This window comes from Oreochromis niloticus, linkage group LG1, assembly GCF_001858045.2.
Source record: "Oreochromis niloticus isolate F11D_XX linkage group LG1, O_niloticus_UMD_NMBU, whole genome shotgun sequence".
NCBI classification, from domain to species: Eukaryota; Metazoa; Chordata; class Actinopteri; order Cichliformes; family Cichlidae; genus Oreochromis; species Oreochromis niloticus.
This window is the reverse complement of record NC_031965.2, coordinates 12,949,137-12,960,521: the sequence shown is the minus strand read 5'-3', so window position 1 is coordinate 12,960,521 and position 11,385 is coordinate 12,949,137. Positions and strand designations below refer to the sequence as shown.

At 40.5% G+C, this 11,385-nt stretch overlaps 1 long non-coding RNA gene across 1 annotated transcript; it reads right to left on the bottom strand.

Moving 5' to 3' along the window:
* Positions 1–788: 788 nt before the first annotated feature.
* On the bottom strand, positions 789–3,479 carry LOC109201999 (uncharacterized). Its single transcript, XR_002061966.2, has 2 exons — positions 2,941–3,479; positions 789–2,853 (listed from the first exon to the last, which is right to left on the bottom strand). It is a non-coding gene; the product is annotated as an uncharacterized LOC109201999 (long non-coding RNA).
* Positions 3,480–11,385: the final 7,906 nt, after the last annotated feature.

The following is an 11,385-nucleotide window of genomic DNA, read 5'->3' as shown; positions in this document are numbered from 1 at the left end:
GACTGCCCTGTGGAAAAATTACTTACAGTATATTTTTATGTTACATTACATTATTAAAAGCAGCCCTCTTTAAACAGGAACAACCCCTGGTTTCTTTCTAGCGCTGTAGCCAGGCTTACAGAGAGTCACCACTCTCCTGAGCCTTGTATGGCCTTAGCTCTGAGTAGTAATAGCTAAATGATTTTCTCTACAAATACAATTTTAACTATTAGAAAAAAATTATTAATAACAGCCCAATCACTGAGAGGACCAACTTTAATAAGTGCTATTTATTCAGATTGCTTCTCTCTTTTTTGAGGTCTCTGAACTAATTACTTCTCATGCTTAAAATAATGCCACCATCTCACTCTGAACCTGTCACATCGGTCCCTTTGAGTTTTAAACAGCTGTGCTCTTTTTCCTCTGCAGCATGTTGTGGGATATTTTTGTGTGAGATAAGCTCAACATCTAGATCACAAAAAAGAGGGCTGTTAACATTACCACAGATTAATCCATCATCACGATTAACGCGATTAAAATTTGTAACGCAATTAACCCATCTGGAGCACAAAGTGACTCAGAATCCCTGAAATGTCTCTGTCAACACATTTCGGGCAGTTTGTCCAAAGTTTGTCCAATCTGCGTTCTGGATAAATGCGTAAAATTTTACTCGCATTAATCGTGATGATGCATTAACGTGTTAACGTTCTGCTGTTTTCCTGTCTTCCTCCTCCACTTCATAACCACCCACTGCACCCACTTCTAACTCATCAGCTTACACTAATTTCATTATTCAGCACATTCAACACTTCAATAACATCAACTTTATTTTCTTCTTCCTATACTCGGTCCCAAGGGAAAGTCTTTTGTCATACACATGCTCAATGCAGCAATAGAGACAGAGGAATAAGATATATATTATATACAATAGGAATAGTGCATACAGTAATATGCAGTAGGATAGTACAAAATATAATATCAAATAACCCCAACGAAGTAACAATGTAACTATATCCTGAAAAATAAAATAACTTAACTATCAGTGCAGGTGACTCTAAAAAGTGACATAGTATTATGCAACTAAATAAAAGAGAGTAGCAGCATATGATGGGGAGATGAAACAAACATTCAATAAAATACTGTTGGGTGATATTGCACGGTCTAAATGGGAACAGAATAACGTTGGTAGTAATCCTCAGGAAAATCCCCTACAGAGCGAGGAAGAGTTGTACAGTCTTATTGCCACTGGCATGAAGGATTTCCTGTGGCGGTCAGTTCTGCATTTCGGGGCGATTAGTCTTTTGCTGCGTGTGCTCCGATGGTCCATCACGGAGGCATGCATGGGATGGCAGAGGTTGTCCATAACACAAAGAAGCTTCTTTAGCATTCTCCTCTCGGACACCTCCAGGTTCTCCAGTCTGACACCCAGGATAGAACCAGCCTTTTAGATCAGCTTGTTCAGCCTGTTGGCATCAGCTGTCTTCACCCCACTGCCCCAGCACACAGCTGCAAAGAACGCTTTCTACCACAGCGTGATAGAACATGGTCAGCATTTTCCTACCAACATTGAAGAACCTGAGCCACCTCATTAGGAAAAGCCAACTCTGCCCTTTTTTGAAGACAGCAGTTGTCGTGGTCCTGAGTCTGTGGACCCAGTGGTGGACTTTTAGGTTTTGATTATTATCTTATGTTTTAGGTTCATTCTTGTTGGGAATTTCTTGTTCTCAGGTTTTGTTTCTGTTTTGTATTTCAAGCTCCTTTTGTTCTGTGTCCCTGTGCCTGCCCTGGTCCCACGTCTTTATGTTCCCTCCCTGTCGCCATGTCTTGTGTTAAGTTCATGTCTGTGCAAACCTGTTGTATTTCCTGTTTTATTCTTAAGGTCTCCGTCTCATGTGAGTGTTCTCAGCTTTACGTCTGTGTCTCGTCGGCCCTGACTTCTCCCTCCTGTCTCCCAACCCATGATTACTCCTGTGTGTGTATTTAAGCCCTGTGTGTTCTCCTGCCTGTTGCTGATTTGTCTGTGATGTCTTCCCAGAGTCTCCGCTGTGGTCCTACCTGTGTTCCTTTGCATGTCACTCTGTGAGTTTTGGTTTTAATTTCATGTATTTAGGTTTTCCCAGTTTAGTTATTTCTTAGTTCCTGTCCTCACCATCTCCACCTTGAATAAAGCTCCACATCAGCCCCTCTGATGGTGACAGGGGTAGGAGGAGAAGCATGCTTCCTGAAGTCCATGATCAGTTCCTTTGTCTTTGTGATGTTAAGCTCTAGATGGTTTAACTCACACCACTCAACAAAGCTGTCCACCACACTCCTGCACTCCTCCTGTCCATCCCTGATACAGCCCACAATGGCAGAGTCATCAGAGAATTTCTGCAGATGACATCACTGAGACTTGTACCTGAAGTCAGATGTGTAGAGGGTGAAGAGGAAGGGTAATAGGACAGTCACCTGCGGCGCCCCTGTTATCCGAGCGGCAGCTCTTCAGCCGAACATGCTGTGGTCGACTTGTTAAATAGTCAGTGATCCAAGCAACCAGTGGGGCATCCACCTGCATTTTCCTGCTCAGCATAGAGAGAGTACCTGTAGTCTGACTCTCCACGTCTAAATGGGACTTGAATAGGTTACATTGTGCAACACCAAATAAAATGCTTGCAATGCTTTAGTGAGTGTTTTTCATGGTTGGAGGCGAAATGGGGTTTGTGACGATATTTGAGCGTTTAATGCTATAAACACACAGACTTCCCTCCCTCTGGCATATGGATGGCTCCCAGGGACGCTTTGCATGTAAATATTCATAGTGTGATGGGATGGGCGATTAATTATTAAGTAAAGCATAGAACTGTAGTAATTGAATTTTTTTTTTATTTTCTGCACCTGAGGATGAAAATTGAAGAAAGGCTGTTAAGAAATAGAGAGCAATAATTATCAAGCAGAACATTCTATTGGTTCAACTACACTCACGATGGATGAGGACCCCTTATGCTGATGGCGATCTTTGAGGGAGACAAGAGCACAAATACAGTTTGTTAGCAAGACAATTAAGCAAAACCTTTGGTAGTCAAATAAGCCTTTGATCAACACCTGCAGAGAGTAAGGCAAGTTCAAATAACTTTAATTGTATTTATACTGCGCCAAATCACAACAACAGTTGCCTCAAGGTGCTTTAAACTGTAAGTTAAAGACTACAATAATACAGAGAAAACGGAAAACGCTCCAACAATTAGATGACCCCCTATGAGCAAGCGCTTTCACAACTTGACAAATCTTGTTAAATCTGTTCTACCAAATCTTGAGGAGTCTTCTTGAATTGATAATCACTAAGCTAAGACACAGCTAAGAAAACTGGCATATATATAGCAGTGGTGGACAAGTAGAGGAAGAAGTGACAGATATAGCTACAGTGGCTTGCAAAAGTATTCGGCCCCCTTGAACTTTTCCACATTTTGTCACATTACAGCCACAAACATGAATCAATTTTATTGGAATTCCACGTGAAAGAGCAATACAAAGTGGTGTACACGTGAGAAGTGGAACAAAAATCATACATGATTCCAAACATTTTTTACAAATAAATAAAGTGGGGTGTGCGTAATTATTCAGCCCCCTTTGGTCTGAGTGCAGTCAATTGCCCATAGACATTGCCTGATGAGTGCTAATGACTAAATAGAGTGCACCTGTGTGTAATCTAATGTCAGTACAAATACAGCTGCTCTGTGACGGCCTCAGAGGCTGTCTAAGAGAATATTGGGAGCAACAACACCATGAAGTCCAAAGAACACACCAGACAGGTCAGGGATAAAGTTATTGAGAAATTTAAAGCAGGCTTAGGCTACAAAAAGATTTCCCAAGCCTTGAACATCCCACGGAGCACTGTTCAAGCCATCATTCAGAAATGGAAGGAGTATGGCACAACTGTAAACCTACCAAGACAAGGCCGTCCACCTAAACTCACAGGCCGAACAAGGAGAGCGCTGATCAGAAATGCAGCCAAGAGGCCCATGGTGACTCTGGACAAGCTGCAAAGATCTACAGCTAAGGTGGGGGAATCTGTCCACACTGCACATCACTCTGAACACACCATCCCCACTGTCAAATATGGTGGTGGCAGCATCATGCTCTGGGGGTGCTTCTCTTCAGCAGGGACAGGGAAGCTGGTCAGAGTTGATGGGAAGATGGATGGAGCCAAATACAGGGCAATCTTGGAAGAAAACCTCTTGGGGTCTGCAAAAGACTTGAGACTGGGGCGGACGTTCACCTTCCAGCAGGACAACGACCCTGAACATAAAGCCAGGGCAACAATGGAATGGTTTAAAACAAAACATGTCCATGTGTTAGAATGGCCCAGTCAAAGTCCAGATCTAAATCCAATCGAGAATCTGTGGCAACATCTGAAAACTGCTGTTCACAAACGCTGTCCATCTAATCTGACTCAGCTGGAGCTGTTTTGCAAAGAAGAATGGGCAAGGATTTCAGTCTCTAGATGTGCAAAGCTTGTAGAGACATACCTTAAAAGACTGTCAGCTGTAATTGCAGCAAAAGGTAGTTCTACAAAGTATTGACTCAGGGGGCTGAATAATTACGCACACCCCACTTTATTTATTTGTAAAAAATGTTTGGAATCATGTATGATTTTCGTTCCACTTCTCAAGTCTACACCACTTTGTATTGGTCTTTCACGTGGAATTCCAATAAAATTGATTCATGTTTGTGGCTTTAATGTGACAAAATGTGGAAAAGTTCAAGGGGGCCGAATACTTTTGCAAGCCACTGTATACCAAGTGATCGCAACATCACTCGAGAAGCTCAAGAAGGGTGAGGATTCAAGATTCTTAATCTTGAATCTTAAAAAGAATACTTAAGTAGTCAAGAGCTTCGTGAAGTTAGCTCACTAGTTTCCACCTAAACATGATATACCACGGTCTGACTGAGAGATTTCTGAAAAAAATTAAAACGTACGGCTCTACTTATCACTTCCAACATAAATGAAGACAGAAAACTGCATCAAAACAGCAATGCAATGCAAAATACCATTATGCTGAAAATCTGGGTGCTACTACTGCATAGGTACTTACTTTGGCTGGGGGGGGGTCCAGCTTGGTTTCTAAACAAACAAACAAAACAGCAGATTAAGAAATAAATGGAAGGTTTATATATATATATATATATATATATATATATATATATATATAATTGAAAAAAAAAAACCCTGGAGAAATACTTACGGGCACGCGCCCATTTGCGAGCTCCTCCTGAAAAAAACACATTAAAAAAAACCCACATAAGTACTTCCAACAAACATTGCTGCCCAGGACAATGAAACTGATGGTGTAATAACTTCTTTTCTCATCCCACACATACCCGGACGTGGGCCTTAACCCCCCGCCGGTCACTTTCGCCCGGCGGGGGCTGTAGTGCCCAGAGGCGTCGGTACTCTTCATGTCTGGAGACATGAGAAAAAACAGTGAGCAAACATGTAACTATCACATCAATGTGAATCTGATGGGTGTGATTTTTCCAGACTGACGGAACTGCAAACAGAATGTTACAGAACTGTTATACAGCATGAGGGTAATCAATTCAAATTACTGTCCTTTATTTGACATAATTACTGTCTAACTGACAGAAGTTACAGGAAGTACTGCAAGTTAAATTAAGCTGACAAAAACCTTTTAGTGCTGAATAGATACAAGCTCCACATTCAAGAACAATCTGAGCACACTGTCATTAGTTATCATCAGTGGGTAACTCTAGTTATGTATGAAATAGAGCTGGGTCTCATCACTGATTCACTGAGGTCGGAGAGTGATGAAACCTATCAAGAGCCTCTAGAATCATATTTCCACATTATTTCCAGCGTGAGTCTCAAACAGAAGTTGTAGTCCTTTTAATTTTTGATCGTCTGCATTTAACTTACATGACTCGAAAGTCGACCCGGGTCAGCCGGGGAGGAGCTCTTTTTTCTGAAATGAAAATTCACACGAGAGATTATCTAAAGTTTAAATCTTTATATTGGTGTTGTGGTTTATTATTGACTTTTTATTCTTAGCAACTTTGAAGAGAGTAGCAAAGTCTGTGTTAATACATGTTTTATTCCTGCATTGGAAATGGAAATTTTATATCAAGAAATCTAACGCTTTGAAAAAATGTTTTCATACAACATGAACTGACAACTCAGGTGTAAATTATTATTCAAAGCTGCATGTTTCATGGCTAAAGGCCCAGAAACATGCAGCTCATTTCTGAGCCTTTGACCAAAGAGCAAAAAAGGTTTTTTTTAAAAATGTGAGTTCAGTTATAGTAAAGCTTAAAAAAATCTTCATTTGACTAATTTTACACAGTAAAATTATCTTTGTCAACACAAAAGTAAAGATTATTACTTATTTTTTAGAACAATAAACCTTAAAGCAGATGATGAGAGTCCATAAAAGTCCATAAAAAGTCCATAAAAAAGGCCAGAAAGGACTACAGGGACAAAATGGAGTCCAGCTACCACAGCTTTGACACCAGGCGACTGTGGAATGGACTGCGCTGCATCACTGACTACAAGAAGGTCAACACAGTCAGTGTTCAGCCCACTGCATCTCTCGCAGACGAGCTTAACAACTTCTATGCTCGTTTTGATGCAGACAACAGAGAGCAGATCCTCTACCCTCAGGAGGACAGTGAGGCTGCAACTTTAACTCTGAAAACAGAAGCTGTGAGATGGACCTTTAAAAAGGTCAATCCTCACAAAGCCCTAGGACCGGACGGCATCCCAGGCCGGCTACTCAGAGTGTGTGCAGACGAGCTGGCAGAGGTGTTCACCAACATCTTTAACCTCTCCCTGAGGCAGTCAGTGGTCCCCACGTCCCTCAAAGCATCCACCATCATTCCCGTTCCCAAAAAATCAGTGGTCTCCTGTCTGAATGACTACCGTCCTGTTGCACTGACATCCGTCATCATGAAGTGCCTGGAGCGGCTGGTCAAAGGTCACATCTGCTCCTCCCTCCCTGACACACTGGACCCTCTTCAGTTTGCCTATCGGACAAACAGAGCCACAGAGGATGCCATCGCCCTGGCAACACACACCACCCTCACTCACCTGGAGAAAGGGAATACATATGCAAGAATGCTCTTCATCGACTACAGCTCGGCATTTAACACCATCATCCCCTCAAAACTTGCCACGAAGCTCGTCGACCTTGGGCTGGGAACACCGATCTACAGATGGATTCTAAACTTCCTCACAAACAGGCCCCAAGTGGTGAGAGTTGGTAAGCACACTTCCTCATCGCTCATCCTTAACACAGGTATGCCCCAGGGTTGTGTGCTTAGCCCCCTCCTATATTCCCTGTTCACACACGACTGTGTTGCTAAACATGAGTCCAACATCATCATCAAGTTTGCTGATGACACAACCATCATAGGCCTCATCACAGGTAATGATGAGACGGCCTATAGAGAGGAGGTGATGGCACTGTACGAGTGGTGCCTGGAAAATAACCTGACTCTCAACATCAGCAAAACTAGAGAAATGATAGTGGACTACCGGAAACGACCAGTCAGGGAACACCAGCCCATCCACATCAACGGTGTCAAGGTCGAAAGGGTCAGCAGCTTCAAGTTCCTTGGAGTCAACATCACTGAGGACTTCTCCTGGACCCTTCACACAGACACTGCTATCAGGAAAGCTCGCCAGCGGCTTTACTTCCTAGGAGGCTGAGGAAGTTTGGCATGAACGCCAGCATCATCTCAAATTTCTACAGGTGTGCAATTGAGAGCTTGCTGACGAGCTGCATCACAGTTTGGTACAGAAGCTGCTCTGCCAGCAGCCGTAAATCACTACAGAGGGTGGTGAAGGCAGCAGAGCACATCACTGGCACGAGGCTTCCTGCCATTCAGAACATTTATCACCAGCGATGCCTCCGTAAAGCACACAGCATCATCAAGGACCACAGCCACCCAGCACATCAACTGTTCTCCTTGTTACCATCTGGCAGACGTTACAGGAGTCTGTCTGCTCGGACTACAAGACTTAAAAACAGTTTTTACCACCAAGCCATACGACACCTCAACCACAACACTTAAACACACACAACACAGGACTCAGAAGCTACCCTGCAGCTTCACAAGTACTCTGATTAATCTGCACTGGTCACTTCACTTTATTGTTATTGTAGTTTATATTTAAAAAGTGCAATACTGTAAATTTCTGCTGCTCATTCCTGTGCAATATCCCATCTGCCCTCCTGTCATATTTCTTTTCAAGATTTTCTTATTTAATCACTAGTGTACATATATTTATATTTATAGATACATATATATTTAGTCATCTTTTCTCTTTTACCATGTCTCTCTAATATTTTGCTCTTTACTATTTTTCTATTTTTATTTTATTTTATTATATTATATTTTATTATATTTTTTTCCTACTGTATCATGCTGCTGAGAGACCGCTGCTCGTCAAACACATTTCATTGCGATGTTGACCCTGTGCTAACTTGCATATGACAAATAAAACTGAAACTGAACTGAGAAGACACTGCAGAAGTTTTTTGCAATAGTTTTTCTTACCTTCATTGTTGTTTGGTTTTCTGAGGGAAAAGAAAATGATAATCAATCATTCTTACTAAAATTGAGAAGTACTTGCAGCCTGACTAACCAACTAGAATATGTGAAGCAAGTTTACTTTGTTTTGGTCGAAATTCTATAAATGTATGAAATCCTACATGCTTTTTTATTAATACAAAGAACATCCAGAAGGAATAAATGAGCACACAATTCATAAAAATACCTTTCCATTTTTTTCTTCATTCAAAACGATCCAACATGAAAAAGAAAGGAAAAAAAAATCAGTATCACACAGAAGTAAAGAATAGGATAGAATAGAATAGAATAATCCTTTAAACCCTTGTGTCATACTGGGCCCTTTTTGTGCCACTTTGTTTCTTCATATGAAAGCCATTTCCACTGTGTTGGGTGTAATATAGCCAAACTTACCAAACGGTTTGGTTTTTTAAAAATTTTTAAAATTTCAGTCTGATTTTATTAAATCAGCCTAAAATGGCTGAGCAGCAAAAATACTCACACTGATCACCCTAGGGACCGTTTTCGGCCCATTGACAACCATTATAAACGCTATTTTTCATCCCAAAATTATTATTATGTATTTTTATTTATTTCTTTTTAGACTCAGGGCCTTGAAATTGTAATTTTTTTATTTGTCCACCAGGTGGCGCCATTTTCCCACTTTTGGGCAAGTGGGTGAAACGCAGTAAATTCCGTATTTATTCCATAGACTTTCTGCTCAAATAAATGACAATTTTGTGTCAGTAACAGTCTTAGACAATGGCGTGTATGTTTTAAAAAATAAAATAAAGGTCTTTATGGCTAAAAAAAAAAAAAAAAAAGACACACGCACACACACACGCGCGCGCACACACACACACACCTTTTTTCCGTCTTTTCTCTTAGGCCACAATGCATTACAAACAGAATGAATATAAAAGCTGGAACCAAAACCAAATTAGACTATTATGGCTTCGAGTTAATTTTTCAGTGCCGTTGTGGTGGAAAAACCAGCTTGTGCCCCCGGAAGTACTTATTTTTGACGGCGGAAGTGGCCAGCGCGCATCGCCGATCCTCCGGAAAGGCACATGGATCGCAAAAAAAACGGTAAAAAAAAGCACCTTTGCCACTCATTTTAAAATTGGGAGCGAAAGGGAGATGAATGAAACAGTAACAGGGTGATTTTTGAAAAATTTAAAAGTATTTTGGTCACCCGCGGACAATGATCCGCCATCGACTTCGGCGATGCTCTCTTCCATCGCGATAGCGCAGCGCTATTCGCCGGTGACAAACAAAAACAACGAGGTAATAAGCACATAGTATGTGAAAACTAAAAACATAACATACCGTTTTATTATAATTTACTATGGTGCTGCAAAAAATAATGCTCGATCAAAATGAATGTTAGTGCCAATCTTTGACCCATCTAAAGGCCTAATTATAATAATAATCAAATATTACTTCAAATGTATTTTATGGAAAATATTTAGTCTTTTTGTTTTTGGGGGCTAAAAAAACAGGGCGCTCATGTAATTAAACTGGGATTTAAAGGGTTAAAACAACGAAAATATAATTAAAACTTTATATGAATATTTCAGGCAGAAGTAGTTTTAAAAGACTGACCAATTTAAAGTGGAAAAAAAATATGAATATATAATATTTTTATTGCACGTTTTGGGGCGGGACCGTTTTCGTAAGTAAGTTTTTTAAAGGATGACACTTGTCCCACAAGGGGAAATTTGGTTGTATCAGCAGCAAAAACACACATATACAAACAGAGCAGGACACAGAACAGAAGCACAATTTTTACATATTTACATCATGGACAATAGTTACCAGAGCAGAGTACAGTACAGTTGTTTAAATTAGCGTACACATAGTGTGCAAACAGAGCAGGATACTGAAAGATGTTTAAATAGTTAAGAATATTTAGAATAATTAGAAAAGTGCAGATTGTTTATTGTACCTGTGCATTAAAAAAGTAGACATGTAACTTTCAATAAGTTAGTGTATATATAAGCTGAGAAAAGTAATGTGCAAGTTATAACAGTAGAAGTTGTTACAGCGCCCATTTAAACGTCTCTGCACGGCCCTGGTCTAATACAATGTAACGTTACCGCTTAAAATTGTATCGCCCCGTCAAAATTAAATATAATTTAATATTTTGTTAACTATAAGTCTAGGTCCACATAGGATGGCGTCTGGGTCCGGACTCGGACCCCGGTCCGCCTGTTAGTGACCCCTGGCCTACCGGGTCCTCAGGGGGATGCGGCCCAACGGCTAAAATTGAGTGGCAAATTGCCCGTTAGGATTCAGATTGCAGCACTAGCTCTAGCAAATTAAAGGTTATTCTTTTCCCCCCTCTTTTTTTGAACTCCGTTAACTTTAAAAGCACTGGGCATATGAATTTAAATGTCAAACACGCATTTTAACATAAAAAACAAAACAGTGCAGGGCTGAGTAGGTTTTTTTTTGCTCACCTCACCCCGGAGAGATCGTGGAATGGCCGTTGAACACTTTGAAATTCCATCACGCACGTGCGGGGGGGGGGCTTGAGCATTTTTTTTGTTTGTTTGTTTTTTTAAGAAATCTTTTAAAGGTGAATCACCTTATGTGTGATAATGGAAAGTCAGTAAAGTAAAATAAGACAAGAGTAATTATAATAACACAAAGACCATTTATGCTTTGAAACAATACGGATTACTCATGCATTATTAATATTTAGGGTATGTTGCCTAAAAGAAGAAGGGGAATTATAATAATAGATCCAGCTGCTGCTGGGCTAAAGGATGATATATTTTACATTTATTCACAGCACCAAGTGATCAACAAAATAAATAGTATTGTTAGATTCAGAAT